This window comes from Gymnoscopelus braueri (genome assembly GCF_963280865.1).
Source record: "Gymnoscopelus braueri genome assembly, chromosome: 2".
In the NCBI taxonomy this organism is placed as follows: domain Eukaryota; kingdom Metazoa; phylum Chordata; class Actinopteri; order Myctophiformes; family Myctophidae; genus Gymnoscopelus; species Gymnoscopelus braueri.
The window spans coordinates 38858921-38871299 of NC_137604.1; the positions used below are offsets into that span (position 1 = coordinate 38858921).

At 41.6% G+C, this 12379-nt stretch overlaps 1 protein-coding gene across 1 annotated transcript in view; it reads left to right on the plus strand.

The window, feature by feature from the left end:
- Window positions 1-2916: 2916 nt before the first annotated feature.
- tet2 (tet methylcytosine dioxygenase 2) overlaps window positions 2917-12379 on the plus strand; it is a 42934-nt gene continuing 33471 nt past the window's right edge. The window contains exon 1 of the mRNA XM_080447946.1: window positions 2917-3610. The gene's annotated coding sequence lies outside the window, so the exon portion shown is untranslated. The remainder of the gene's footprint in view (window positions 3611-12379) is intronic.

Below are 12379 nucleotides of genomic sequence, written 5' to 3' on the forward strand. Positions count from 1 at the left end.
ACACCATGCCAGTAAACCTCACAGCCGGTTGTGGTATCCGGATTGGGAACGTCGCGGTCACAGGCTGTCTCCAAACAACAGATAATGAAACTGTTGTGTTACAGTTAACATTACCTTGGTGTCGTCAGAGGAAAAAACAGAAACAGGCACAAACATGTTCCTCTTAGGGGCCTCTCAAGGAGGGTCCAACAGGAACCAGCTAACATCTTATCACACAGGAATGGACTTCTAGACACCAGACTCTGGAGGCCTCTGTCCCTTTGCAATCACCACTGAGCCCATTTATGGCAGAGGGTGTAATGAACAAAATACATAAATATGTCTGTATTAAATAAAATAATTACATGCATTTCACTTGTCTTTAATCTCTCTTCAGATGTTATGCTTTTAGGTGGCATTTAGCCACAGGGTTTCAGTGTGATGCGTGAGGACAATACAGGAAACATTCCTTTCTGTTAAGGGACACCTTTATTTAAGATTCTCGGAGAGATCAATGAGGGAGACACTCATTTACAAGGATGCCGAGATTACACACATATAAATAACATAAGAACAAAGGAAAACGATAATGTTGACAACAAACAGTTAAAACAGTTGCATGTTGACAGCAATCAGTTAAAACAGTTGCATACAGGTAATGCACGGTTATTATATAAATTCCTAAAATTGCCAATAGATGCTAGGGTATTCAGTTTAAGATCTTGTTGCAAGATGTTCCAAGAATCAGGTGCACCAATGCTGAAAGCAGTCTTTCCCAGTTCCGAACTGGCAGTTAATAAAACAGAAACTACTAGTAGTCACAAGTGACATTGATAGTTAAAGCAATTGCCTCTCCAAAATAGCACATACGTATGTGTAGAAGAGACAAACTATTCACATGATTCTGAAGGACCTATTGTGATGTTCACTAAAATAAGTTCTACTCTCATTGGAATTCCTCCTGCACTGTCCCAGTATATTAAAGGTAAAGCCCGGTTGACTCTGTACCATGTTGTCCAGCCATGATGAGTGCTGACATTTTCTCCAATATCTCACTCATCTTTACTTGACTAGACTGATAAAAATAGCAGACAAGATGGTCACAGATAGTCCCTGCCCCCTTAACCAGAAGATTGAGGTGCGTTCATCATATGACAAGATCAAACCTGTCTTGTTTCTGAATTAAATGCAGTTTACATTTTCTCTACCCAGTCTGCTCTGCAACCCCCTGATACTAGTGGGAGAGTTGTCATTTCCAAAAGCAGCAATAAAGAAATGATTTTCAGAGTTATTTTGTCAAATCTAACAGTTTATTTCCAAACTGGTGTGATGTTTGTTTCTCTTGTTGCGTTTTTATTTATTTATTGTGTCTTATATAAGATACTTGATGTAATTGAAAGCTACATTAATTCTATTCTTTCAAATAGTATTTCATAGGTAAAGAGCTGAGAACATTCGGATTATAATGTTACTTGTAATGTAATTAATTTGTTGCATCATTTATTTACATGTTGTATTAGATTTTAAATGACAAGTTAGACTTATTGAACTCATTAACTGTTTACTTGTTACACCCATACGCAGGTATAGCAAAGTATTATGTGAAAGCAGAAGTCAGAAAGGGTAAAATAAAGCTATATTCTGTCTTTAGGCATATGTGTGTAACTACTAGGGCAACTATAAGCTCCCTCCCCTAGCTCTCTGCCTCTCTCTCTACCCCTCCCCCAGTCTGTGTAAAACAAGTCTCCTTTCTGCCTCTGAGCCTGAAACTATTGAGTCAACAAATGTCAGTGCAACCAGCTAGCTTGCTAGGGCAGGGGCCAAGGGGAAAGAGGTGGGGCTCTCCCTTTAAACCTGGACAGCAGCCAAAGTCTAGAGATTATTTTCAGACAAGAACCACCTGTTAAAATCTGCACTGGAGAATTTAAACCAAGTAAGTATAGAGAGGACAATATTTCTAACCAAATGACTGGAGTGTAAAAGGTTAGACTTAGTTTCGAATAGTTTGAATAGAGGTCAAGCTGATATAGAAATACCAACTCTTGAATCTTGTATGCAGCACCATTTCAAATCTGTACCGGAGAGTAAAGGGGGACACTGAACAAATTATCTCAACAGATGTAGCATGGGCTCTTGAATGTGGCAGTTAAAATAGAGGGGCCCCCAGGTTTGTTCTTTTTCAAGGTCTATATCAGAAGTCAATCCAACACAGAAATATCATCTAGTGTAAAGCTGTGCTTATTTCCCCCAAATGTTATTCATTCTCTGTTTTTTTAATCAATCCTTTGTGGTAAGTTATGTACATGTATATTCCAAATATTCCCAAAGATGGATGCAACTCATTTTTAATACAAAGCCATTCACCTACAGTATGGGCTTCTAGGCAAAGGAAACTCATAACAAAATGCTGATGCTTGCTGCAAATATCAAACTACCGTTTACCAGTGTTCTTTAATGTCCCATTCATCCTGAACGTTTCACTATGTCTTCTGTCTCTCTCACACTCTTCTCTCTAGTCTTGCCAACCCACGTGGCCAGTGTCAACAGGAGGAGGGTCTTGGCATACACATGAAGTGAAGAACGCCGCCGTGTATACTGAGGCTTTTCAAAGGCACCGCACAAAAAATGAGCTTGCCGGCATAAGGCGTGCCAAAATAAGACCAAGCCACTGAAAGGAAATGTGTGCCAGGCTGAATCAGTGGGGACCCCAAGCTGTCTCCATCTTAGTCATTGTGGTAATGATTGAGGAGCACACTGCTTGTTAATGCTGGCAAGGAGGAGCTACTGCAAACCTGTGACAGCTTCTGAAAAAAATAAACAAAAATTGAAACAAGGAAGTGGAGAATGAGCTTGGGGAGGGGAAAACCCTTTTAGTCACTTGCCTTCCTGTCTGAGAATAGACCGAATGACAGAAAGGGCAGAGGAGAGGCTGTCTTCTCTTCAGCTCAGTGCAATATTTCAGTTTTGGAGTCTACAACGGGGGATGGGTGGAGTCCTGTCCATTTGACTGGATCCAGTCCGGTGCTTCGGGGCAGCCATAATAGTGTGCACTATTGTGTGCGGCTGAGGGTAGGAGAAGAGGAAAAAAGAAGGGAGGGAGCAGGCGAGGGGGAAGAGAAGAGAAACCCCGGCCCCTTTGTGTAGGAAGGACTCAGCAGGAAAGTGATTTTGCGATTATTTGAGTTTGGCCAGCAAAGCAAGGCTCTTCTCCTCCTGGACACACCACACACACAGACACACACATACACATACACACACATACCCTCACATACATTCACACACATACTACACGCACACACACACACACACGCACACACACAAACACACACGCAAACACACACACTACATACTACAACTACACACACACACGTAGGTCTTGTTCGGTCCACCCTGCCTTCCAACTGGAGCCACATATGTGTATGCAGAGCACAGGGTGGCCAAACAGCGACACCCCGGCTTCTCCTGATGATGAGAGCCGACGTCACACTGGTCTCCATGAATATTGATGTGGAGGATAGTCTGTTTCATAGAAGAACAGAAGGAGGCAAGATGGCTGCCCTTTAGGATTTGTTAAAGAGAAGATCCGGACGGTTTGTTGGAATTTCTACAAAGTGGAGGGACGTGAAAACAGGTGAGAATCTCCCAGGACCGTTTTTGCCTCTCTCCCCGACCCTTTTCCCCTTTAACCCCGGCTGTCTGTTTGGTGGTTCTTGTGTATCAGGCGAGGCATTGCAAATGTCCCCCCTCGGTAAAAAGCAAGAGCCAACATAATAAGGAGGGGATATTAGATAAAGCTTCTCCAACATGGCTGACGATTTCTTTCTTTCTTGCTGCCAGTTGAAAGAATGGGGATATTTCTGTGTTTTCTATCTGCCCTACATTCAATGAATACTCATTCTTGCCTCTGGAATTCCCGTTTAGTATAGAAATTATAACCTTAGAGTGCTTGTACAGGACTTTTTTCTCCCTTGAAGCATTATTACGAATGCCTGTAAAGGTAATGCATTCATTCTCCCCCCTCCTCAATATATTTTCCCCCTCCTTTATTTTTCATAGTCTATTTCTGGATCTTTCTGATCAATATGCGATATGAATGTGGGTGTTTTATATACACTGCTTTTGTTTTGAGAGGGAAAAGTTGTGCCTTTAAATATTTTGTATATCAATGGGGACATGAGTTTCTTTTGAGAAATATGTTCAGCAAGCCAATCTCTATCTATTTATTTTCACTTCTGCAGCTGCCTGTCTGTTTTGTGCTGCTCAACAGGGAGATGTTGAGTAGAATAGTAAAAGTCTTCCTCGACCTGTCCAGCACTAAGTGCATGGAGTGCATGGACATCCGTGGAGCAAGGGGAGAGCTTCTGGCTTTGTGTATCTCAGTGTGAATCAGCTTTCATTGCATTCACTGGTGAATGACAAGCAGACACAAAGGCAAGCATAGTCCCAAGGAGAGGGGAACAGAGAGGAGAATTGCAGCAGTAGAGAGTAGTCAAGGCAGACAAGGTCAGAAAGCTCCAAAGGAAATGAAACTCAATCCTACCGCACCATTAGCTGGGGAAACAAGAATGGCAATTCTGGAGCTGGTTTCTTATATTGTAAAGGCTTAAGAGGATTGATATCACTACCAGACAGCAGCCAACTCACACATTTTATATACAAGTTAATATGCCCTATGAAATAATGAGTAACATGACATGGTTGTATATTGTTTATAACCAGATAATAAAGCCAACCACATCAGTACTTAGATTGCATTTCTTCCACTATGCCAAATTAATTCATTTTTAATAGAACCTTTCAAGGGAGAGATAATTGTCAAGTAAGAAGGTGTGCGTTTGTCTGTTGATGTGTATCTGTCTGTGTATGTGCATGCACATACCTGTCTAAAAATGCCTCTTGGGTCTGCAAAATGGACACATTTCTATTTCCTTGCCTCTGCATATGTGACCCTTTCTTGTTCTATTTGAATGATTGGAACTGAAGTCTTGTGACAGCGTGGTGACCCTATATGAGAAGTCACATTATTTGAATTGGAATAAATTTAGGAAGTGAAAGGATGGATTAAGGTTTTTGTTTCTCCCAGTGTACAAAAGGGTGAATATTCAGCATTACTGGGATGTTAAAACACTGTGGCATCTAAGACGATATGAATGAGGGAAGAAACACATAATGTGGATTTTTTTTGTGTATCTAATATTCCCAACAAGGCCTTGTGCATCACCTGACCTCATGAATAGCTAATGAGGCCTTGTTAGTGGTGCCTTATTCAAACAGAATCCACAAACAGCTACACTAAGATTAACACAATGGTCACCCATTAGGAGCCTGACAGATCTACCTGCAAAGTTTGGGTATTTGATTTGTGTATTCCACAAAATGTGGTTGTAATGTCACCCCCTCAATAGCCACAATTAAGCCTATGGTAAAATGCAAAATAAGGCATGCCTGGAAGGGAGAGCACAACAAGTGACCTTTAATAGGCTGTTGTAAATAAGCAGTGTAGTCTAGAGAGAGGAGGTTATAAAATGTTAATGTGGCAACAATGAAGGAATTCAAGCTAACTCAACCTCTGTGGTAAAGTTTGACTAGTTTAGTTTAGTTTAGCTCCACATAAATACATAATACATAAAATTATAAAACATTGTACATCTAATACAATTATTAACAAAACACAGGAAGTTGGCTAACGGACTGTACTAAAACCAGAATTTAAAGCTATAAGCCAGTGTCGGTATTGCGATTTCATGGGCAGTGTGGCGAAATAACAGTCAGTTGCTTGTCAATTGACTTGGTGGACAAGCTAGCTTAATCTTGTGTTTAACTGATAAAGACAAGAGGGTAACACTGTTCAGTCATAACAAGCTTTCAGTTTCCTATTTAATCAAATATTTAAAAAACTGTTTTCATAATGCATTTTTGTTGGTTAAATTAGCATTTGCATGTAGCCTCTACGCTACAATCTTGACAGTTAGCTAGCTGTCAAGAGCTTTGGGCACAACAATGGCAGTGTGTTCCACTTGGGCGAAGGCATGGCTGTGTTTTGATACGGCAAGCGTGGTCATTGACTGTCTACTGTCAACACAACCACGTAAGCGGGGGTGTGTTCCATAGCCCTTATAAAGTAATGTTTTGACTGGATGAGATGGCATTGGTTTCCTCTATATTCTCTTTTAGGTGAATTGGTTGCTCCATTCTGATGGCTTTGCACAATGATAAGTCTATGTAGATACCTACATAGGGTGGTAACATGAAATACCAGTTTGACTCCACGATTGTGGCTTAGCTGGTGAGTAAAGTAAAAACAGATAGATTGAACCACAAATTAAAGAAGGGTGGTGTGCCTCTGTGGCAGTATAGTGTGGTCTGGATTTGATGCATTATTGATTTTATTTTTTACAATCACCACTGCAGATGCTCATTGTACATCACTCTGCACAACACATTCTTACAATTTCTTTTAGATCTGTCCATAAAGCAAGGATCATACGTAGAACTATTTATTGCTTGCTAATTAACGTGTGTTGATAATGGTTCAGATATATAGCTGTATATATAACAGCTTTTTTATATATCCAGTTGCAATGTGCACAGGTTTCAAATTGTGGAAAAGCACATTTAAATATTCATATCATAAGATCATGTTTTGTAACAGATTGCTTCTGGACGTGTTTGCATTAGCTTTCCTCATTGCACATGATGTGGCTGCTCTTACATCAGCAGTTTAAAAAAAGGACAGCAGATCTACAGCAGGGGTTGCAGGGGGCTGAAGGTTGGGGGGATAGATAGATCAATCACAGGGATACTGGGGCTGCCCTCACTGATAATGTGCAGTCAGTTGGACTGCTTCTCTGCCATGGGCACTAAGTCCCCTTTATGTCACTTTCCCAGGGTAAAAGACAATATCACCTCAGAGAAGAATGTCCAGTTGCCATAGCAGTCCACCAACAATGCTGTCCATAAACAATAGCCCAAACCCAAACTTCTGACCACTCCCTAGCAGTGAGCCCACATATCATATTTCAAGCCTGGGGGCTGCTTGGTTACAGAAATGACAACATGGTGGAACAGGTCCAGTAGCAGGTAGGGTACAACATTTTAGATTGCACTGCCTTTGCTATGCTGCCTTGACTATTATTTTCCTGAGACAAAATGGCGAGCTGCTGAGTGTTGTATTGATCTCTGCGGCTATCGATTTCTCTCTTGTCTGCTATGGGAGAGGGGGTTATTTTTCCACAGCAATCACATGTTACTACTGCAATGGAACCGTAGTACAGAAAATCTGCTTTGCCCCAGATATTTGAACTGAATTGCTAAATAATTAAAAATAAAAATGTTGTGGTGGCAATGAAGAGTGCCCAATGATGGGTGATACATTTCCTTATTGGCACAATCAGTTAACAGCATGACAACAAATGATGTAAAACAAAGCTTTTGCCAAACATGCCTATGTGTGTTTTGAATTTTAAATAAGCTTTGGCCTGAACTAGATCGTATCTACGTTTCATCAACATGAATAGCATTCTTTGTTGAGGTTTTTCATTAAACAGCTTTACAAATAATCTATATAGGTCTGTTAAGAAAGATCTTTATATAGATTTTTCCATTTACGGATATATTATCTATGGCATGTCAATAAATCATTGACAATATCTGCATAATGGTCAACCTTTCTTTACACAGTTTTATTCTAATCAATATATTCTTCTTCTATTCTTGTATATATCTCTATACAGTATATGGTCCAGAAAAATTTAGAAACGTTGAAGTTTCAAAAATGTCATCCAATGCCTGTATGTAGAGAACGTTCATAACATGTCGCTATTACATGTTATTATAAAACTGAACAAGAGAATTGTATAATACTGCTATTCAGTAACTATTATCCATAATTACCATGTTATGGACACCGTTCAAGGTTTGAAGTGCAAAAGGTTTGAAGTGCAAATGTAATAAGCACGACAGTCTCCGTTCCGTCTCATTGCATCGTGTCAAAGACACTCTGTAGTAGTACTAGTAGTAATTATGGCTTGGGAATGATAATGTTGTGTTTGAGTGGCACACGTGGCCGAAGGGAGGGAGTGCGTTTCTGGATGTGGAATCGTGTATCGATGTCAGGGCTTACCTCAGGGGTGAGGCGGCCGAGGCAGGGACTCAAAAGAGCTTCCTCCACGTGAGCGCAGGCACATGGCCGCTCTGTTTACAAACACTATCCCAGCATTCCTCCGTGAGACAGCAAGCGAGATGTTACGTAATGCACCCACCCCCCCCCCCCCCCCCCACCCCAAAGAACCCAGCCGCCTCTCTACTTCCCGCCTTTCGCGCCGGGACCGATCGCTCCCTCTTCACTGGGGCGAATCTATTTGTACATTGTCACCTGGGCTTTACCACCAGGAAGTGTCGAGAGCGAGAAAGAGACGGAGGGGTGAAGCCAAGCTGGCCGAGAGACAGTGTCTGTGACCGCAGAGCGAGGCACCGCTGAGGCAAGCGGCTTCCCCAGGTTGTCATGACAGTTGCGGAGGCCTAAATAAGGCTACAATGGTGCCGGCCTTATCAGTAGCTCACCGTTTTCATATTACATTGACTTCAAAGATCAGGCAATTCTTCATAAGTCCATGCCTGTACGTTCACAAGTCAATTTATCGTACTATTTTTTTATTCCTGTGTGTGTGGCTTGAATTAGGGAATTAAATTAGGAAATAAAAAAACGTATTTATGCATATGCAGGCAAATTCAAAAGTGCACACACATACATACTACATCATGTACACCCAAAATCACAATCGGCAAAAACATTTCTGAAGGCCTATTTTGGTACAAATGACAAACATTTTCCCCACTGGATATTTTTTTTGGATGAGAATTACTAATTCAATGTTGAATGTGGTTTACAAAATCATGTTAATATTCTGTCTGTTATCGGCTGCACCAATGCAATTAATATTGCTTTGTTAAGCAAAAGCTGAAGTGGGTGGTAGATGCCTGGTTTTTCTGACCATGCAAGCCAAGGGGCAGTGGCGGGTCCAGGGGGTGGCCTGTGCCGCGAGGTGCCACCCTATTTCTGGATTTGGAAATACACTCTGAGAGCGCACACAGACTACTACCGAGTGAAAACTTAAAAGACAGATTTTTTTGAGCATCTGAACATTTGGGACAACAATGACGGTTGGATGAAATCACTGCAAAATATGATGGTTGTGGCTTCTTTGGTATAGTCTGAGGACTAGAGTAAGAGTATTCAACACACATCTACATGTAACAAAACAAGGTTATAATAATATTTACACACAGGTCAGGATGAATTAACGTTCATTTGAATGCATTTCAAAAGGCAAAAAATGGCCTTTTGAAAAAATTTACTGATAGAATAGAACTCAGAGAGCTCTATGCCGGCAACAGCAGAGCGCTCTGAAATGGGAAGCAGATTCTCACAGCATATTTAAGAATGCACCCACATATTATTTGCATGGTGCCACACTGACAAGTGACGAGTCGGACTCAGAGTGACAAGAGTGAGTTAGTTTAATTTATTTGTCCCTGTCTTTACAAGAAAGGACAAACGTTTCAGCTGTCCAGCCTTCGTCGGTGTGTCTAGTCATGGTGCCACACTGCCACTCTGTTGTGTTGCCATTGGTAGGTTTATTCGTCTTTTAAATTAAACGTTAACGCACGGGAATGTAGGACACTGTAGTGGTAATAATGAAAGTAGACATGGGTACGGTAGAGAATCCAAAAATGGTAATGAATGTTATTCCGACACGTGTGCGCATGCACGCACATTGCACACACGTGCGTATGTGTGTGAATGCGCTCATACTTCATTCCACCCCTGCATGAGCACAATTTGGGCCACCCCAGTCAAAAAAAGTCTGGACACGCCACTGCCAAGAGGAGGGGTGGGTAGCATTAAGGTGTGACAATGTGTAGAAAGGGAGTATAATTACAAGAATAAACACACAAGCCCAAGCCCTCAACGCAAGCTTGCAAATCAATAAAGTCAAATGAACCACAAACAACCATGAGGTCTAAATGAGGAAGATGGAAAACCCTTCTTGCGAAGGTTCTTGCAGTGTAATGACAACAAGATGATAACAAGTAAGGTCACAATTTGAGGTCACAAGAGTTCAGACAGATGCCTTATCACTCATAACATCTGCCAACCTCTTTCATGATCGTGGAATTCCAAACAGAGAAGGCCACCTCTGTCTTCTAAAAACCTGCCTCTGAGAAGGCTGCCTGGCCACCTCTCAAAATGGCTGTCAGGCACGGGCCGGCTCCTAGGAGCTGTCATTAACAAAGGTTGGACCCTATGGTCTCCTGTTGTCCACACAAGGAGCACAAAGCAAGACAGCTGGCCCCAAATGTCATTTAGAAGCGTAACCCTTACCAAAGGCTTTTGAATGACATCACTAACTACTTCAGAGGGCTTCGAGTTCAATATTAGGTTTCCACTGTGGAATGTGCCAGTGCAGCAGCTGGTGTCTTTACCCAAGACTCCTTAATGACAAGCCTGTTTGTTTGGTACTGGTAAAACATATTTACATTCAGGGACGGAGCACACACTAACATTTTTCAGGGGTCACTAGTTCACATAAACATGTCCACAATGCAAAAAAAAGGACCAGACTAGCTGAGATACACAGTAAAATCCTCAGTGTGTAAAAATGGACCCAGGTCCAATTGGCTGAATTTTCACATTGTCAGACTTCAATAAACACTGAGGATTTTACTGTGTAATGAAACTGAATTATTTGTGGACAGAACAGAAATGTGCCAACCTACAGTATGTTATAGTTACTAGTCTAATTCTTTCTTTTATCCTCATCATGACATAAATAATATATAAGTGGAAAGCTAAATCCTGTGTTTTACATATGGTGGGTGGCAGATATCAAATATCTCGGGACCAACATGTTTTTATTGGACAATGTGCTACTGTAGTGTTGTTGACACTTGGACATTCTTCAAAGCTCAATTTTAGCACTGCTCTCGCTGGCAAGAGATCCGTGAGTAAAATGATACAAAGAATACTATTACATGAACCTACATAATCATTTTGGGGGAGGGTGGGAAATGTGTCAACTTTTTGTTATCATTTTGTTTAAGTAGGTGTGACTGTAGGTTAAGTAGGTTTTCCTACAAACACTAGATATCTCAACTAGGCTATCTCAACTACTTCTAGTACAACTACAACTACTAGCGTTCTAATCCAGGTTTGTTGTTTGTTCTCTTAATACCTGAAAACAAACTTTATCTAACCAATATGACAGCCGTTTATTTTAAGGAGGGACGAAAATACCAGTACTTGTGCCGACGGTGGAAGCATGATTGATGAGTCACACAACCCTGCCCTATTTGAATAAGCTCATTCATCTATGGGAACGCTAAAACAATATACAGACTGGGCCTGAAAAATGGTCACCATTATACAGTAGAAAAATGGATGAATCGTCGTATTCCTGTGTGTGTGTGTGTGTGTGTACACATGTGTGATTCTAGGTGTCCTTTCATGGGAGCCTTGATTCACAGAGATCGTTATTCTATAGAAAAATGGTTGCCTCTGCCAGCCTGTGTGTGTGTGTGTGTGTGTGTGTGTGTGTGTGTGTGTGTGTGTGTGTGTGTGTGTGTGTGTGTGTGTGTGTGTGTGTGTGTGTGTGTGTGTGTGTGTGTGTGTGTGTGTGTGTGTGTGTGTGTGTGTGTGTGTTTCAAGACGTCCTTCGGTGGGAGCCTTGATTCACGACAGAGAACATCCCTCACCAGGAGAGGATTTGTGATTCCTTCTATTCAATGAGAGTCACGTGCCCCCTCTCTCTCTCAGTGGAGGGAAACTGCGGAGCATAGCAACAGTGGCTTAGGTCAGGCTGCTTGGAAACCAATGAGAGAAAGAATATCGGTGCATTCTCTGCCATGATGAGATCAGACAAAAGAGCACATTGCGCATATTTGATTCACTGCTCACATGGCACTGAGGTATCTGTCTGCTTTGACATGCACAGGATATAAGGTTAGGGGGAAGCAGAATCCCTAAATGAAAACAAAAAAAATCTAAAAGATCCATACAGGGCTCCCTTAGTTAACGTAGGCTTTCATGCCAATAAGATCTGTGCTTGGTTTCCAGTCATTCCTGTTGCGCGCGTGTGTGTGTGTGTGTGTGTGTGTGTGCGTGCGTGCGTGTGTGTGTGGGAGTGTGTGTTTGTTGCCCGCCATGTTATTTGGACTTCCTGCTTAATAATAATGTTTCCATTGGCTCTGTTTATGTGTTGACCTCCTCTCTTCCTGTTTTATCGGATGCTGGTTGGAATGTGGATCATGGCAACAGAAAGGGCACGTTGGTTAAATCAAATGTGCTTGTAGCCAAAAGCTGTGGGGCCAATAAGAAACTGAATGAATCTGGGACTTGAGT